Genomic DNA, 16113 nt, shown 5'->3' with positions numbered 1-16113 from the left:
AGGACCTATGCTTTCATGTTAGACAAGAAGGCACCAGCACATGTATGGTGGGACACTGCTAGAAATTTCAAACTTACTAGCTAGTCAGCGTCTGCACCGGGTTTTGTCACCCAAACATGTGAATATGAAGGCCTGCTTGTCCTCGGAGAAGTAATATTATTAATGGCTGAATTTTATTCACTTTTGAGAACCCACTAATCCGAGGTGTTACAGACTCTCTTCAAATAGCCAGAGGCAAACTCTTACCTGTTACCCCTCAGATTAGATTTGCAAGCACTTTGCCCCCCCCCCCCCCCCCCCAAAGGATGAATCTTCAGTTCTGTCTCATGCCTTATGGGCCTCTTGAAAGGGCTGGCCCTTCTTAAATCTTCCCATGTATATAAAGGAGACAGAGGATGCATGCCTACCTGGACAAAACTGACGCCTTTCCTTAAGGTTTGACTTGCTTGAAAGTCCACGAGCAAAGTCCTTCAGAAACCTCTGGGGCCTCACACCTCTCCTAAGGTCTTGACAAGCTTTTGAGGTCTTTCTCAAACAAGAGCCTTCTGTGAAAAGGAAGCTTGCTCAGCTACATGAAGGTTGAGTCCACAGACCAGTTCCAAAGCCAGAGCTACCTCCATGCCACCACTGCTGAGTCTACTAATCTGGCCCCTACATGAATGAGTTCATAAAACATGTACACCAAAAAGAACTTGAGGAGCTCTGTGTTCACTGAAGACATACTCGGGCAGTGTAACCTCTGCAAATCACTGTTTGCACCCCCAAAACATAAGATGCAAATGCATGTTTCAGGAAAACCTCAACTTTTACATCCTGTGAATCCTTCAAGGCTAAGGCATTCTCCACTGGAATAGTGGCCATCTTAATCAATGTTCTCCATCCAAACAGGTGAAATAGCTGCTTCAACTCCTCCTGCAGTAGCAAGTAAAGCTTCCCCATGGTCTTGCTACCCTTTCAACACTAACTCCAGAGTCTACTATTCATCTGCCACATTCTCAACCAGTGTTTCTGCCATACATACAGTGATGAGGCTACATGGGAAATGAGAGATGATAGTTTCTCCTCTTGCCTAAAAGAGACAAAATGACCAGGAACTCATCTCCCTCAAAAGGGATTAACTCTCCTTCCTCTGTGGAAAGATCTATCAAGGGGCGAATGCTGTCATTCTCCCAACATTCAGCCAGCCATCAACCAACTATGAGGAAGCATCGAACTTCTCTGCTCCTTGCACTCAGAAGTTGTGACCTTTGGGTACTTAGGAGACCTTGCACAGTTCCTGAAGCCCCCCCCCCCCCTTTATATTCTGAGTACCTGAGAGCTGCCCTGCTCACTGCTCAGATATTTGCAGTGCTCTTCTGGATCCAGGGTTTCCCTGCCAGCCACAGGTCTCTTCTAGGAAGGGAGAAAAGCAGCTGGCAGACAACATGGCCACAGCTTCTGCTTGTGGGAAACTAGCAATGGCTGTGGAAGACAGAGCTAATTAGGTCAGCCACCATAGCTGCAGCCTGCCCTGTTGCGTTTCTATCACAGGCGAAGCAGGATGACTTGGCTGTTATTACTACTTCTTATCTGTTTGGGGATCAACCTGGATAAATTAGTCTTTCCATTCTGATGGAATCTTCCATCCCAGTGATACCTTCTCTATCTCAGAAATACAAATCCCACAATAACTACCTAGATTATCCTCATATGTTAATAGACTGTGCTAAGATTCTACCACACAGCACTGATGTTATTATAGAGAACACAGCAAATAAAAAAGAAAATATAAATATAACAGGGTCAGGGGTGAGATTCCTTCTTGTATGAATAAAGTCCCATTAATTTGTGAAGAGCATATTACTAATTCTTGTTTACCTACTCCATGTATGTATGTATTTCAATACTCAATTTGTTTTGCAATCAGCTGGCTTGCTGAGGGATCTAATTGGAGATTCTCAAATTGGATTTATGATGACAGTAGATATCTGGCGTCCTGATTTAGATCGTCTGTTTCTCTTACAATTATGCCCCCCCCCCCCCCGAGTTATGTGATTATTCATAATCCAAGACTGGATTAATTGATAGTTTAATTCTCTCGGACCTTAAATTAATGCTGTGTCAGCTCTAAGATCACTCTCTACATGGGTCATTAGGGATATCCCCAATAACAGACCCCTGGATATTGGTCTGTTATTAAAAAAAAATTGTTTGACTTCATTGCTTGATCGATTTTATTTTCACACATGATTATTCTAGTTAATGTGAATCTCCTGTTAGAGGACAGCTCTCATTCTGATGTAAACAATTTTCTAGGTTTTTAAAAAATCATTACATTTTATAATGAATTAAACATTTTATAGTGACGTTGAAACTACTCATGAGAAAGGTGACTCACTCAATTTTGTAGTATATACAACTTGTTTACATGGTGTAAATTTAATAATTAATTGCGAGTGGTCTCCAGTTGGTTGGTCAGATCATTTTATTTAAAATTTTACATTAGGTCTGCTTGGTTTAAATGTTAGATGAAATAACGATCCTATGGAGTACTAGTCTAGGGGTAAGATTGATGCAAATAATCTATGAGCTGTAGTGTCTTCTTTTACCATGGATGAATCTTACCCTGAGAAATTATTGTCAACGTGGAATCAGACTGTCTCCAACACTCGATAATTTAGCTCCCCTATCTAAGAGGAAACATACTAAAACTAATAAAGCTCTTTGGTTCACTCAGTACTTATTGGAATTAAAGAGATCATGTAGAAGACTAGAAAGGGCCTGGGTGAAGTTGAGAGAGATAAATTCAAAGTAAATTTGGAGAGAAGCTATTAAGAAATATAAATGTGCAATAACTGAAGCAAAAAAATTTGTTTTACAAAACTGATAGGCTTAGAAAAACCTGATCAGAAGATGCACACTATTTGTAGCTGTACTTTCACCTAGTATACAACTACCTTCTGCAAATGATCTTGCTCAGTACTTCATTGATAAAGTTCAGAAAATCAGGTAATCTGTTAACAGTTTAATTCATTAATGGGGTCTTTTACTAAGCCACAATAGTGTTTTTAGCTCGCGGTAGAAATCCGCTGTTGGTAAATGCCGAGACGCCCATAAGAATATAATGGGCATCTCAGCATTTGCTGCCAGCTGATTTCTACCGCAAGTGAAAACTGCTACCGTGGCTTACTAAAACACTCCTTAATAGAGTTTGAGGGTCCAAATTTAGAGGGCTCTAACGATGATATTCCAGTAGAGTATGGATTTCCTTCACACTTGTTTCAGAATCTACTGTTTTGACAAAATTTATCATGCTTTTCTAGTTCCCTTGATATTTGTCCATATTTTCTATTAAGAGAATTACCTAAAAAATTGCCAACTGTGCTCTGGCTGATGGTTATTATTCTGAACCGCTTGGAAAAATTGTATTAACACCTATCCTCAAAAGTGAAAAGGTTGATTTGACAAATACTGCCAACTTTCATCCTGTAGCAAGCATTTCTAGACTTGCCAAGTTGCCAGAAACTATAGTTGCCGACCAGATTGCTACTTTTTATTGATCTGTTTGGTTGTTTACACCATACACAATCTGATTTTAGACCTTTACATAATACAGAATCAATAGCTATCACTTTAGTAACTGAGGTTAGGCAATTTATGTATAAAGGTCATTCACTATTGCTTTTACAATTTGACATTTCAGCTGCTTTTGATACAGTTGATATTATTTTATTGTTACAGAAAATGAGTGAGTTAGGCTGGTCTCACCGAATTTTGTCCTGTTTACTAGTTTCCTTAGGAAGAGAAATTATCATCCTCATGTTTATCAATTTCTGGAGTCCCACAGGGTTCGCCCTCTGTTAATCTTACTGTTTAAGATTATATATATATATATATATATATATATATATATATATATATATATATATACACACAGTGCAATCCGCTTAAGTGCAAGGGACTGGGACCGAAGAAATAGATGCAGTTAACAGGAGCGTGCGCTTAACCATTGTGAGCCAAAGAAGCTTGACATCTGATAAACATATGAACAGTACTGTTTATTAAATGTACACACAATACAGTCTCTGTTATTTGGCTTTCTTGAAATAGTCAGTGATAGTCCTCTGCACACTACGGTGTCTTTGGGTTTCATAGATTAAGTCTGCCAGACGGTAAAATCGTTCATAGCTCTGACACCCAGTGTTCTCCAGGTAGGCCCTAACGGTGCTGAGACCCTCCAGCGCTGTAGCGAAAGTGGCAGGAGGTTGTTGGATCGGTGCCTCGCTGCTCATCTGATCGCTTGCTTCATCGGTGGCCGTTGCCTGCGTGCAGGCGCAGAGCTCGACATCCGTGCTGTCGCCAGCTGTCTGTAGACTGCAATCGACAGCTACGTATCGGTGGAACTGCTCTTTGCTAACACCGGCTGGGATGTCAGCAGCTTGTTGATCTGCCGCGCTGGCCATGGCTGCATCCGTTTCGTCCCTGCCCACATCATTGACAAAGCGTGCCCGCCTGTAGCATTTGATGATGGTTGCCTGTGTGACCCGATTCCAGGCTTCTTTCTGCAGGTGTAGGGAAAACAACATGGACAGAGAACGAGCCAGTTCAATGGCACGTTTGTTATCACCAGTCTGTCCGTCCATAAGGCCCATCAGACGCCTTAGAAGAAGAGCACGATAATGGGCTTTGAAATTGGCTATGATGCCCTGATCCAATGGTTGGATCAGTGAGGTAGTGTTTGGAGGCAGGAAGACCAGCTTAACATGAGACAGCCTGACAGGAGCATTGTGAGCAGCAGAATTGTCGCAGAGCAGCAAAATGGGACGCTTCTGTGCCCTCATTCTGGTGTTTAAATCCTTTAGCCACTGCTTCCAAAGGTCCCTAGTCATCCACGAATTGGCATTCGCCCGGTATGACACAGGGAGCCGCTTCACGTTCTTGAAGCAACGGGGCTGTTTGCTCTTCCCGATGACCAGGGGTTCCAGCTTCTCACCCCCATCCATATTGCAGCATAGGACGATGGTCAGTCGTTCCTTCGACGCTTTGCTTCCCGTAGGTGTGGCCTGCTTGAATGCCAGTGTGCCATCAGGAATGGCCCGCCAGTAGAGGCCGGTTTCATCAGCGTTGAAAATGTCACGAGGTGCATACTCGTTCAGGATGGAAGGAAGGACCAACACCACCCAATTTTCAGCCCCCGAGTCATCAGCATCCTGCCTCTCACCGTGCTGCTTCTTAAATGTGATATTGTTCCTTCTTTTCCACCTTTCCAGCCACCCGACAGTGGCTTTGAACTCAGTTAGCCCAAGACAGCCAGCTAACTGGCCAGCTTTCTCCATGAGCAGCGGACCGCTTACAGGAAACTGTCTGCTCCTGACCTGTGAAAACCACCGAAGGAGAGCCTCCTCAACCTCCTCAGCCTTTCCCACCCACTTACGTTTCCGTTGTGGGTTTCTGTTGCTTCGCCAGTCTCCCAGAAGCTGGTGTTCCCGCTTCGAGATTCGCGAAATTTGACTGGGGTTCACGCCATATTCTCGGGCAATAGATGCCTGGCTCTGCCCGTTTTTTAATTTCTTAAGCACTTCTATTCTTTCACACAAGGTTAAAGTCTTACTTTTGCGTCGCTCCATGGCACACTGTAGCCGCGTTTCCTCCGCACCTGTGCTGCCTGTGGACCGTTAACCAACGAGACATCGCACCCCTTAGTCGCGTGGCAACAGAGCGGGAGGGTCGGCAGGAGCATCCCGGGTGCTCTCGATGGCTTTTTGCAAAATGTCAGCAAAGTGTTGGCCGGGAGCAATACCGCATGTGGCCACCGGAGGGCGCCCGCTATGGAAGTCGGAAAGGGTTCTTTTTTGCTTCCCTGCAGCCAGGCAGCAGTTCCACAGGGTCGGCTAGGAAAGCCGAGTCTCTCCCCTCCAGGGGAGGGGGGGGGGGGCGACTTTTCCTTCCAACAGGTCGGAGAGGTTTCTCCGGATTACTATGTTGGTGGTGCTCGCCGCCGACCGGGGCGCCTCGACCGAGAAGCCTGCCTGGGCTCAGAGGGACCTGCACGCGGCTAGTCCAGAAGGGAATTGCCCACCGCCATTGGAACCAGCTGCGGAGGGCGCTCAGGGGCCGCAGAAAGAATGGCCATGCATGGAAGTCGCCAGCAAGGGGAGAGAAGGTCCAGAGAGCCAGACAGCCCTCGGAGGGCTGTCCCCGGACTCCCTCAGAGGGACCTTCTTGCCCCTGGTGTGTGCACACTGGGGGGTGCTCCCAAGCAGCACAAATGAGGGCTAGGACCTGCTCTGGGAGGTTGGACCAAAAGCCTGGGATGCTCACTTCAGAGTGGGAGCCCTGACTTTTTGTTTTGACACTGCGGCGACAGGGAGGCGTGCCTGCCTGTCTCTGTGTGTCTGTACTAGACTCTTTGTTTCTCTCTTTCTCTTCCAGTAGGCGAGAGTGATTTTTTTCCTTCTTGTATGCTTTTCCTCTCTCATGCCCACCGATTGATTTGGCACTTCAGACCCGAATGGGGAGCTCCCTCGCGGGCCGGCTAGTCCGGTGTTCAGGTGATGCGGTTTCTCCCTACCTGTTCAGGGTTCTCTGGGGAGGGCTCCCTCTGAGGGTAGCCCGCGGTCTCGGGCGAGGCCGAGGTGTCCGGCAGTCTCCGTGCAGGCGTCCGAGAGCTCTCTGGGAGCGGGGTCTGGGCCTGTCCCCCCTCTCGCGCGCCCCTCCTGGGTGAAATGCGTTCCTCCAGCTGCCGGTGACGCGTGTCTCAATCCGTGGGCGAGGTTCCCCGTCGGGTGAACCCTGTGCTGACACCTCCTTCCCGCTGCCACTGTGCAGAGGCGCCAGCCTTCTGCCGGGGAGCGGAGGCTGGGCTGCTGCCGTTCCGGCCGCCCCCCTTCTCCGGGGGGGGGGGGGGGGCGCGTCCGGTCCGGTGCCACTGTGGCTACCTGGTTGATCCTGCCAGTAGCATATGCTTGTCTCAAAGATTAAGCCATGCACGTGTAAGTACGCACGGCCCGTACAGTGAAACTGCAAATGGCTCATTAAATCAGTTATGGTTCCTTTGATTGCTCCATCTGTTACTTGGATAACTGTGGTAATTCTAGAGCTAATACATGCCGACGAGCGCTGACCTCCCGCGATGCGTGCATTTATCAGACCAAAACCGATCCGGGGGCTCGCCCCCCCCCCCGGCTGCTTTGGTGACTCTAGATAACCTCGGGCCGATCACACGTCCCCGTGACAGCGACGATCCATTTGGATGTCTGCCCTATCAACTTTTGATGGTACTTTCTGCGCCTACCATGGTGACCACGGGTAACGGGGAATCAGGGTTCGATTCTGGAGAGGGAGCCTGAGAAACGGCTACCACATCCAAGGAAGGCAGCAGGTGCGCAAATTACCCACTCCCGACTCGGGGAGGTAGTGACGAAAAATAACAATACAGGACTCTTTTGAGGCCCTGTAATTGGAATGAGTACATTTTAAATCCTTTAACGAGGATCCATTGGAGGGCAAGTCTGGTGCCAGCAGCCGTGATAATTCAGTGGCTGTCCAGACGAGGAGGAGGTGGGAGCAGGAGCTCTGAGTTGTGGAAGGCAAGGAGCTGGTGGTTGGAGAACAGGCTAAGGTGTGAGCTGCATCTGGGCCTGGGCAAGTGCCTGAGGTCCGGGCCTGGAGGTCCTGAGGGCCGGAATGGAGGCCGGGGAGAAGGAGAAGGACTTCCTGCTGGGCAGCAGTCCCAGTGTGGTCCTGCAGAGATGGGAACCAGGGCAGCTCCAGAAAGGAGGTACGATGGGTTCCACTCCCCAGGAGAAAGGTAAGGGCCAGGAAGACCCGAAGTCGAGAAGCTCCCAGGGAGAAAGTCCAGCCCTGGTATCCGGGAAAGGGTCCAGAGAGAAACGTGGTGAAGCGCCCGGGAGTAGGAGAGAGAGAGAGAGTGAAGAGGCCCAGATGGGGAGAAGTGACTGGACTGCCAGAGAACCACAGAAGGGGAGGCCTGAGCACCAGACCCAGTTGGAGTTCCAGAGAGGGTCAGGAGGAAGCTCAGTAGGGCCGGTTGTGGAGGCAGTGTATGCAGACCAGAGTGAGGAGGAAGAAGAGCTGCCATGGGCTGAGTGGGTGGAAGGCAGAGAGAGATAACAGCTGAAGAGGTGTTGGAGGATTTAAAAACCATTAAGAAATTGGAACAAGAAGAGGAGATATTAAGGAAAAGAATAAAGTTGGCCACCGTAATGGTGAAAGTTTCCAAAAATGAAGGGAAAAAAGAGAAACAGTTGCGGGAGATAGCCCTCCTGGAGAAGCAGCTGGTGTGGAGGAAGGAGCACATTTTGTCTTTGAAGAAAAGAGGGAATAACCCATTAAAAGAACTGTTTGCAAACCGAGCCCGCTGGCAGGCAGAGGAGAAGCAGAGAGGGAATGGGACTTTACCAAGTGACTACACCCAGAGAGGTGTGGGGGACGTTAATAAAAACACAGACAATATTTCAAGTCCTTTATTGTTTGAAACTGACCAAGGGCAACATGTGCAAGTTGTAGCAAGAGAGACACAGAAAAATACCTTGAGGTTTGAAATATGGGAGACTGCTGAGCTGGAACAGGAGCTGGGGAAAGGAGGAAAGCTGGCAGGCAGTGGGAATCCAGATGCCGAGGGATTTAACAAACAGCAGGAGGATTTTGAGAAGTAACGTCAGAAAAAGTGGGAGTGTCCCACTGGCGCAAAAAGTGCATGGGGAGAGCACAAAAGAACCTTTAAACGAAACTTAAAGTGTTGGAGGCTTTCAAACCAGTGCAGAGCGGGCTATCAAAGGAGTTTGTGTCATGGACGGCAGAGAGAACTGAGGCGCGAGCAGCGAGTGAGAAGCGGGAGCCCCATATGGTGCGGAGTGATGACATCATCGGGAACGCGTGCCCGCGGGCGGGGAGCTCCAGGCTGACGGAGGAGGATGGCGCCAAGCAGAGGAATGGAGTCAGGAATGGAGCGAGCAGCTGGCAGGCAGGAGAGAGAGAGCGGAGTGATGCTGGCGAAAAAGGGGCGGAGCCTGGCACGAACAGCGTGAGGGAGGAGAGAGGCACGGGAGAGGTCCAGGAGTGGAGGGCAGCTGAAGAGCGGACTGAGGAGCCAGTTGCAGTGGCGGCAGAGGACCGAGGAGAAGGAGTGGTTCGCCAGACGGCAAGCAGCTGGAAATGGTGAAGTGAATAAGACTGTGCAAGGGGGAAGGGCAGAGGAGAGGGACTTAGGGGTGGAAGGGGGCGGGCTGGGCGGGGATAGGATGGCAGCAAGGTGGGAGGATGTTTGCCCAGATGGTGGGGGGGGGGGAGGGCAAGGTGGAGGGAGGGGCTTTGGGGGTGGGAGAGGGGAGGGGTGGGGTGGGCAAGGAGGGAAAAGGCGGAATGTGGTGCAGATAAAGTGGGTGGGGAAGGGTCCGGCGTCGTCTAGAGGAGAGGTGTTGCAACAAGTCTTCAGGTTGGGATTTATCCCAGAAAACTTGTTTGCCTGCATTCACCCTGTCAATGGGGTAGATTATGATATAAGTTTTTTGACGGCTAGGGGGTTGGAGGAGTTCTGGACTCGGTATGAGGCCCGGAAGGGGGGTGGGGAATGGGAAGGGTATAGGGTGATCCCGATCAGCCGTCAGGAGGTGGCGCAGGTGACCATATTGGTCAGAAATGAGTCACTGGAGGCGGCTGATCTAACGGTGTGGTTGAGGAGATATGCGGAGGTGGTGTCTCCATTAAGAAAGTTACCGGACCCTAGTAGGGTGTGGGCAGGGGCGTGGGGGGCGACAGTGCGCCTAAGAAGGGAGGGGGAGGTGCCCAAACATATCCCTCCAGCAGCGTATATCGGCAGAGATCGGATACAATGTTTCTATAAGGGCCAGCCACACCAGTGCTTCTGGTGCGGATCCTTTCGCCATATGGCGATGAATTGTGTTGTCAGGAAGTGCATTAAGTGTGGGAGTGAGGAGCATGGGACAGGAAATTGTGTTCAGATCCGGTGCAATTTGTGTGGAGAGCTGGGGCATCCGTTTAGTAGGTGCCCTTAGGCGACACATGGAAGGGGAGAGGGGGAAGGGGAGGAGAGAGGAGGGAGAAGTGAGGGGCAGGGAAGGGGAGGAGGGGAGAGAAGAGGGGGAAAGTAGTGGGAATGAAGGGGACAAGAGGGAGAGAGGGAGAAGGGGAGGATGACGGAGGGAGTCAAGGGTGGGAGAGGGTGCAAAAGAATAAGAAAAAGAGAAGAGGATGTGGGAGGGGGGAGAGGGAGAGACAGGAGAGGGAGAAGCAGGGTGGGGAGAAGGAGGGAAGGGAGGAGATGGAGATGTGGGGAGGAGGGTGCAGGAGAGGGGAGTGAGGGAGAGGGTGGGGAGGAGGGAGGGGGAGGGAGACAGGAGTTGGACGGAAGGTTGGGTGGTGAAGAGGGAAGGGAAAGAGAGAGGGGAGGAGGGAAAGAAGAGAAGGAAGAAAAAGTAAGAATGGCGGAGGGAACATGGAGAGTGGCTACACTTAATGTGGCCAGCATTAAAACAGAGAAGGCGAGGGGGTTGGCATTCGATCAGTTAAGGAACGAAGTAGTGGAATGTATCTTGCTGCAGGAGACGAGGATACAGATTGTAGTGGAGATGAATCGGGCAAAGCGGGGAGTGGAAGTGGGGGCACTCAGTATGGGTATTGGCGAGAGAGTGCTTTTCAGAACAAGGGAGGTAGAGGTGGAACAGGTGGTGGAGTTGAAAGGGGGGAGGGGGGGTAGATCAATATTTATGGGCCACAGACAAAGAGGGAGAGGAAGCGGTTGTTGCAACAAATATAGAAGTATTTGTACACAGAGAGACAGGTGGTATGGGGGGGGGGGGGGGGAGACTTTAATATGATAGGGGGGAGACAAGATAGTGGGGCGAGGGGAGTTGGATATATGATGGCTTGTTGTTAGAGAAGATAATAAGGGAGGCCGGGTTAAAAGATCTAGGGGGAGGAGAGGGGGCTCAGTTTACGTTTAGTAGAATTGATAAGATATTGGTGAAGGAGGTAGAGGGAGGGGGGAAGCTGCGGCAAAGGGAAGTGGACTTCTCAGATCATAGTTTGTTGTGGGTGGAAGTGGGGAAAGTAGGAGGGTGGGACAGAGGAAGGGGGATGTGGAGGATGAGAGTGGATTGGTTGGAAGAGGAGGGAAGTAAAGAGGAATTTCGGGGATTTTGGGAAGATCAGCTGACAGTAAGGGAGGGATTTGACTCATGGGGAGAGTGGTGGGAAGAAGTTAAGAAATGGATTAGGAAGTTTGCGCAGCAAAAGGAAGGAAGAATGAGGAGAGAGAGGACAAAATTGGAGGTGGCATTAAGAAAGAGGAGAGATAGATTAGTGGAAAGAGGAGGGGAGGAGGGAGAAGTGGAATTATTAGATAGGAGATTAGAAGAGGTGAGGGGGGATAGGTGGGTGGGGTTGAAATATGAGCGAGATTGTGGGGCAATGTTGTCGCCCAATGCATTTGAGAATTACAGGTTGAAGGAGAGGGGGAGAGGGATGGAGGCGGTGAGGGATGGAGGAGGGAGGTGACGAGGGAGGGAATGTTGGGGGTAGTAGAAAGGTATTATGGGAGATACTTTGACAGAAGAGGGGAGGGGGGACGGAGAAGTGGGGAGCGTATGTGAGAGAGACGCCAGGGGGAGGAAGGGAAGGGGAGGAGGAGGAACAGGGAGAATGGATGGAAGAGGAGATCAGAGAGACGGTGAGAGGGATGAGGAATAAAAGAGCGCCAGGGCCGGATGGGATTCCAGCTGAGTTTTATCACGCCTTTGAGAAGGAGGTGGTGCCGGTCCTGGTAGAGGGAAGGGAAGGGAAGAGTGCCAAAGTCAATGTCAGAAGCCGGTTTGATTCTATTAAGCAAGGGGAAGGATTTGGACAATTGGAGACCGATTTCTTTGCTTAATGTAGACAGGAAGGTAGTGGCCAGCGCGATAGTAAAGAGGGTAACAGAGGAGATGGGGAAGGTACTCAGTGAGGCACAGAAAGGGGGGGTAGCGGGAAGGGGAGGGGTAGAAGCAGCCTTGACAGTGAGGGAGGTGGTAGAAGTAGCACGACAACGGGAGAACGGAGTGGTGAAGGTGATTGCACTCGACCAATCAACAGCTTATGACAGAGTGCAAAGGCAATATGTATGGGGTATGATGGAAAAGGCAGGGGTAGCAGAGGTGGGTAGAGTGGTTTAGGAAATTGTATCAAGAGGCGGTGTGTTTTCCAATAGTGAATGGTTGGAGGGGAGGAAAGTGGCAGTGAGGACAGGAATCAGGCAGGGATGCCTATTGAGCCCACTAATTTATGTGGCAGCCATTGACCCTTTGGTGAGGCGACTCAATGAAGGGGGAACCAAGTTGGTAGGGTTAGGGGAGAGGGGGGATAGAGTAAGGGTACTGGCCTACATCGATGATGTGACGGTATTGGTACAGGGAAGGGAAGAAGAAAGATGGGTGGAGGGGGAATTGGAGAAATATGAAAGGGTGACAGGGGCAAAACTAAATTGGACAAAATGCCATGCAGTTCAGGTAGGAAAGGGGAGGGGGTGGGATAGAGGGGAGGAAAGGGGGGGGGGAGAGGAACTGGGTTACCTGCAGTGGAGGATGAAGTGAAAATATTGGGAGTGGTATTTGGGAAGGACAAGTATGAGGAGAGGAATTGGGAGAGGGTGGTGGAGAAGGCGACAGAGGTGGCTGAGAAATGGAAGGGGTAGGGGGTGACCTACAGGGAGAGGGTACGCCTGATACAGACATACTTAGTGCCCCTATTTCTATGGGTGGCGCAGATCTGCTGGTTACCAGACAGGATGGAAGCAAAGGTGACGGGAGTCTTTTTCAGGGCATTATGGGGAAACAGGTTGAACCCCGTGAGAAGGGAGGTGCTGTGCAGGAAGTGGGAGGAAGGGGGTTTGGGGATGCCAAATCCAATTCTGATGTTTCGCTCTTTGTTTTTGCAGGTCAATTTGAAGGGACTAGTGGGGGAAGGACAAGGGGGTTGGGCAGAGAGTTTGAGGACGGGGGGAGGAGGGTTTTGGGAAAGGTGGGTTACAGGAGAGATGGGAGGGAGGGGGGTGAAGAGGAGGTGGGGGAGAAGTGGAAGTCAGGAATATCAGAAGGGGTTGATGAGGGTGGTTAAGAAATGGGGTCTCACATGTGAAGAGATCAAAGAAGGGAATAGAAAGGAATGGGTGGAGAGGGTGAGGGAGCAATTGTGGCCAGGGCGGTTGAGTTTGCCAAATTGCACAACGAAAAGAATGAGGGAGGATTTGCAAAATCTGACATCAGGAAGGGTCCCCCGGAAGGTTGAGAACCTGGCGTGGCTGGCCTTTCATCAAAGATTATTTGTACGGGCAAACATCAAGTGGAGGAGTAAAGAGGAGAGAGGTTGCCTGAGGCCGGAGTGCGCAGGGGTGGAAGAAACGGCGGAACATCTGTTACAGGGGTGTTCATTTGCCAAGAAGGTGGGGAAAGTGGTGGGCCAGGTGTTGGGGGTCAAAGGGTTGGCACAGTGGAAGTATGCGGATTGGGCTTATGGTCTGGAGGGAGGGGGGAGTAGGGCATTTCGAGTAACAAGATATGTGATTGGTCTGATTTTGTTGGGGGGGTTGTGGGGGGCCAGGTGCCAATATCATTTGTTTCAAGTAGAGGGTACAGAAGAAAAGGTGGCCTGGCAGGTGATACAAACCGTAAACCAGGTTGCCAGGTGGGAAAGAATGAGGGTGGGCAGGGGAGAGTGGGAGAAGAGGTGGAGAGGAGTAAGGTTACGTCCACCATGAAGAGGGGCAGTTAGGAATCATTTGTATTAGTTAAGGGGAGAAAAAGGGGGTATTAGTGATGTAAAGACAGGATGTGTTTTGTATTTGGTTGCAATTTTATAATAAAAGTTATCCAGCTCCAATAGCGTATATTAAAGTTGCTGCAGTTAAAAAGCTCGTAGTTGGATCTTGGGATCGAGCTGGCAGTCCGCCGCGAGGCGAGCTACCGCCTGTCCCAGTCCCTGCCTCTCGGCGCCTCCCCGATGACTGAGTGTCCCGGGGGTCCGAAACATTTACTTTGAAAAAATTATAGTGTTCAAAGCAGGCCGGTCGCCTGAATACTTCAGCTAGGAATAATGGAATAGGACTCCGGTTCTATTTTGTTGGTTTTCGGAACCAGGGCCATGATTAAGAGGGACGGCTGGGGGCATTCGTATTGTGCCGCTAGAGGTGAAATTCTTGGACCGGCGCAAGACGAACCAAAGCGAAAGCATTTGCCAAGAATGTTTTAATTAATCAAGAACGAAAGTCGGAGGTTCGAAGACAATCAGATACCGTCGTAGTTCCAACCATAAACGATGCAGACTAGCGATCCGGCGGCATTATTCCCAAGACCCGCCGAGCAGCTTCTGGGAAACCAGTCTTTGGGTTCCGGGGGGGAATATGGTTGCAAAGCTGAAACTTAAAGGAATTGATGGAAGGGCACCACCAGGAGTGGAGCCTGCGGCTTAATTTGACTCAACACGGGAAACCTCGCCCGGACACGGACAGGATTGACAGATTGATAGCTCTTTCTCGATTCTGTGGGTGGTGCATGGCCGTTCTTAGTTGGTGGAGCGATTTGTCTGGTTAATTCCGATAATGAAGGAGACTCCTCCATGCTAACTAGTTACGCGACCCCCGGCGGTAGACATCCAACTTCTTAGAGGGACAAGTGGCGTTCAGCCACACGAGATCGAGCAATAACAGGTCTGTGATGCCCTTAGATGTCCGGGGCCGCACGGGCGCTACACTGAACAGATCAGCGTGTGTCTACCCTTCGTCGACAGGTGCGGGTAACCCGCTGAACCCCGTTCGTGATAGGGATCGGGGATTGCAATTGTTTCCCATGAACGAGGAATTCCCAGTAAGTGCGGGTCATAAGCTCGCGTTGATTAAGTCCCTGCCCTTTGTACACACCGCCTGTCGCTACTACCGATTGGACGGTTTAGTGAGGTCCTCGGATCGGCCCCGCCGGGGTTGGCGACGGCCCTGGCGGAGCGCCGAGAAGACGATCAAACTTGACTATCTAGAGGAAGTAAAAGTCGTAACAAGGTTTCCGTAGGTGAACCTGCGGAAGTATCATTACCGGGATGGCGTGCCAGCCGGAGGCGGGGAGGTCCCTCCCTCGCCCCCCGCGGCGGCGCGCCCTCGGCCGCCTCGGGCCGGGCCAGAGAGGGGGGGCCCACGCGGCGAGACTCCGGCCACAGAGAGACGCCCGGACAGGCTCCCCTTGGACGCCGGGGGCCGACGCTCCCGCCCCCCGCCCAGCGGCGGGGAGGGGTGTCAGGCCGCAGGACCCCCGCTCCTCTTTCCCAGGGAACCGGAGAGCCCGAAGCGCGAGGGAACCCAGGTTCTCTCCCGAGAACCGGGGAGAAGGAGGGGCCCCCGCATGGTCGGACCTGGTGCGACGGACGGAGGTGCGGGCGGCGGGGCGGGCGCGTTGGACATCCCCCCGCCTCGTGCCAGGGACGCTGCCCCTGTCCGGTCGAGCACGGTTCCCTCCGCAAGGTTCCAGGTACCTAGCGCCCACCCTGGCGACGGGGCGCGGTGGAGATTTGAAGACTTGAGCGACGCGGGGCGGCCGCGGCGCCGAGGGCCCCAGCCCCGTGCGCCCCACGTCCGCGTGAGAGAGAGGTGTGGGGCTCTCCTCCTCCCATGCCGGCGATCCTCCGGAGAAGGGGGGACGCTGGGCCGAGCTCCTGGACCCCCGAGCCTCCGGACTCATCGTTTTCCTTTTGTTTCGCCGTTCTCCCGTCGACGCGACTCCGCGGAGGCGGGTGTCCGAAAACCGAGTTCCGCGATGCGGCTGCCTCCGTGCGGCCTGAGGGCGCGACTCTTAGCGGTGGATCACTTGGCTCGTGCGTCGATGAAGAACACAGCTAGCTGCGAGAATTAGTGTGAATTGCAGGACACATTGATCATCGACACTTCGAACGCACCTTGCGGCCCTGGGTTCCTCCTGGGGCTACGCCCGTCTGAGGGTCGCCCATCCTGTCAATCGCCCCGGCGTCCACCGGGCGCGTGGCTGGGGCCGTTCGCAGGGTCTACGCGCAGCGGGGGAGCGGGGTCCGCCGAGGCCAGTCCCTCCACCGCCTCCCCCCCGACCCTTCAACCCCTCAAGA

The 16113-nt window shown here is 51.6% G+C and overlaps 1 protein-coding gene and 1 non-coding gene across 2 annotated transcripts in view; one reads left to right on the top strand and one right to left on the bottom strand.

Moving 5' to 3' along the window:
• Positions 1 to 16113, bottom strand: part of LRRC36 (leucine rich repeat containing 36) — a 663184-nt gene that overhangs the window by 543542 nt on the left and 103529 nt on the right.
• Positions 15823 to 15976, top strand: LOC115471454. Its single transcript, XR_003942343.1, has one exon. It is a non-coding gene; the product is annotated as a 5.8S ribosomal RNA (ribosomal RNA).

This window comes from Microcaecilia unicolor, chromosome 5, assembly GCF_901765095.1.
Source record: "Microcaecilia unicolor chromosome 5, aMicUni1.1, whole genome shotgun sequence".
NCBI classification, from domain to species: Eukaryota; Metazoa; Chordata; class Amphibia; order Gymnophiona; family Siphonopidae; genus Microcaecilia; species Microcaecilia unicolor.
Note: the sequence above shows the minus strand (reverse complement) of the source record. Positions and strands in the feature narration are given on the sequence as shown.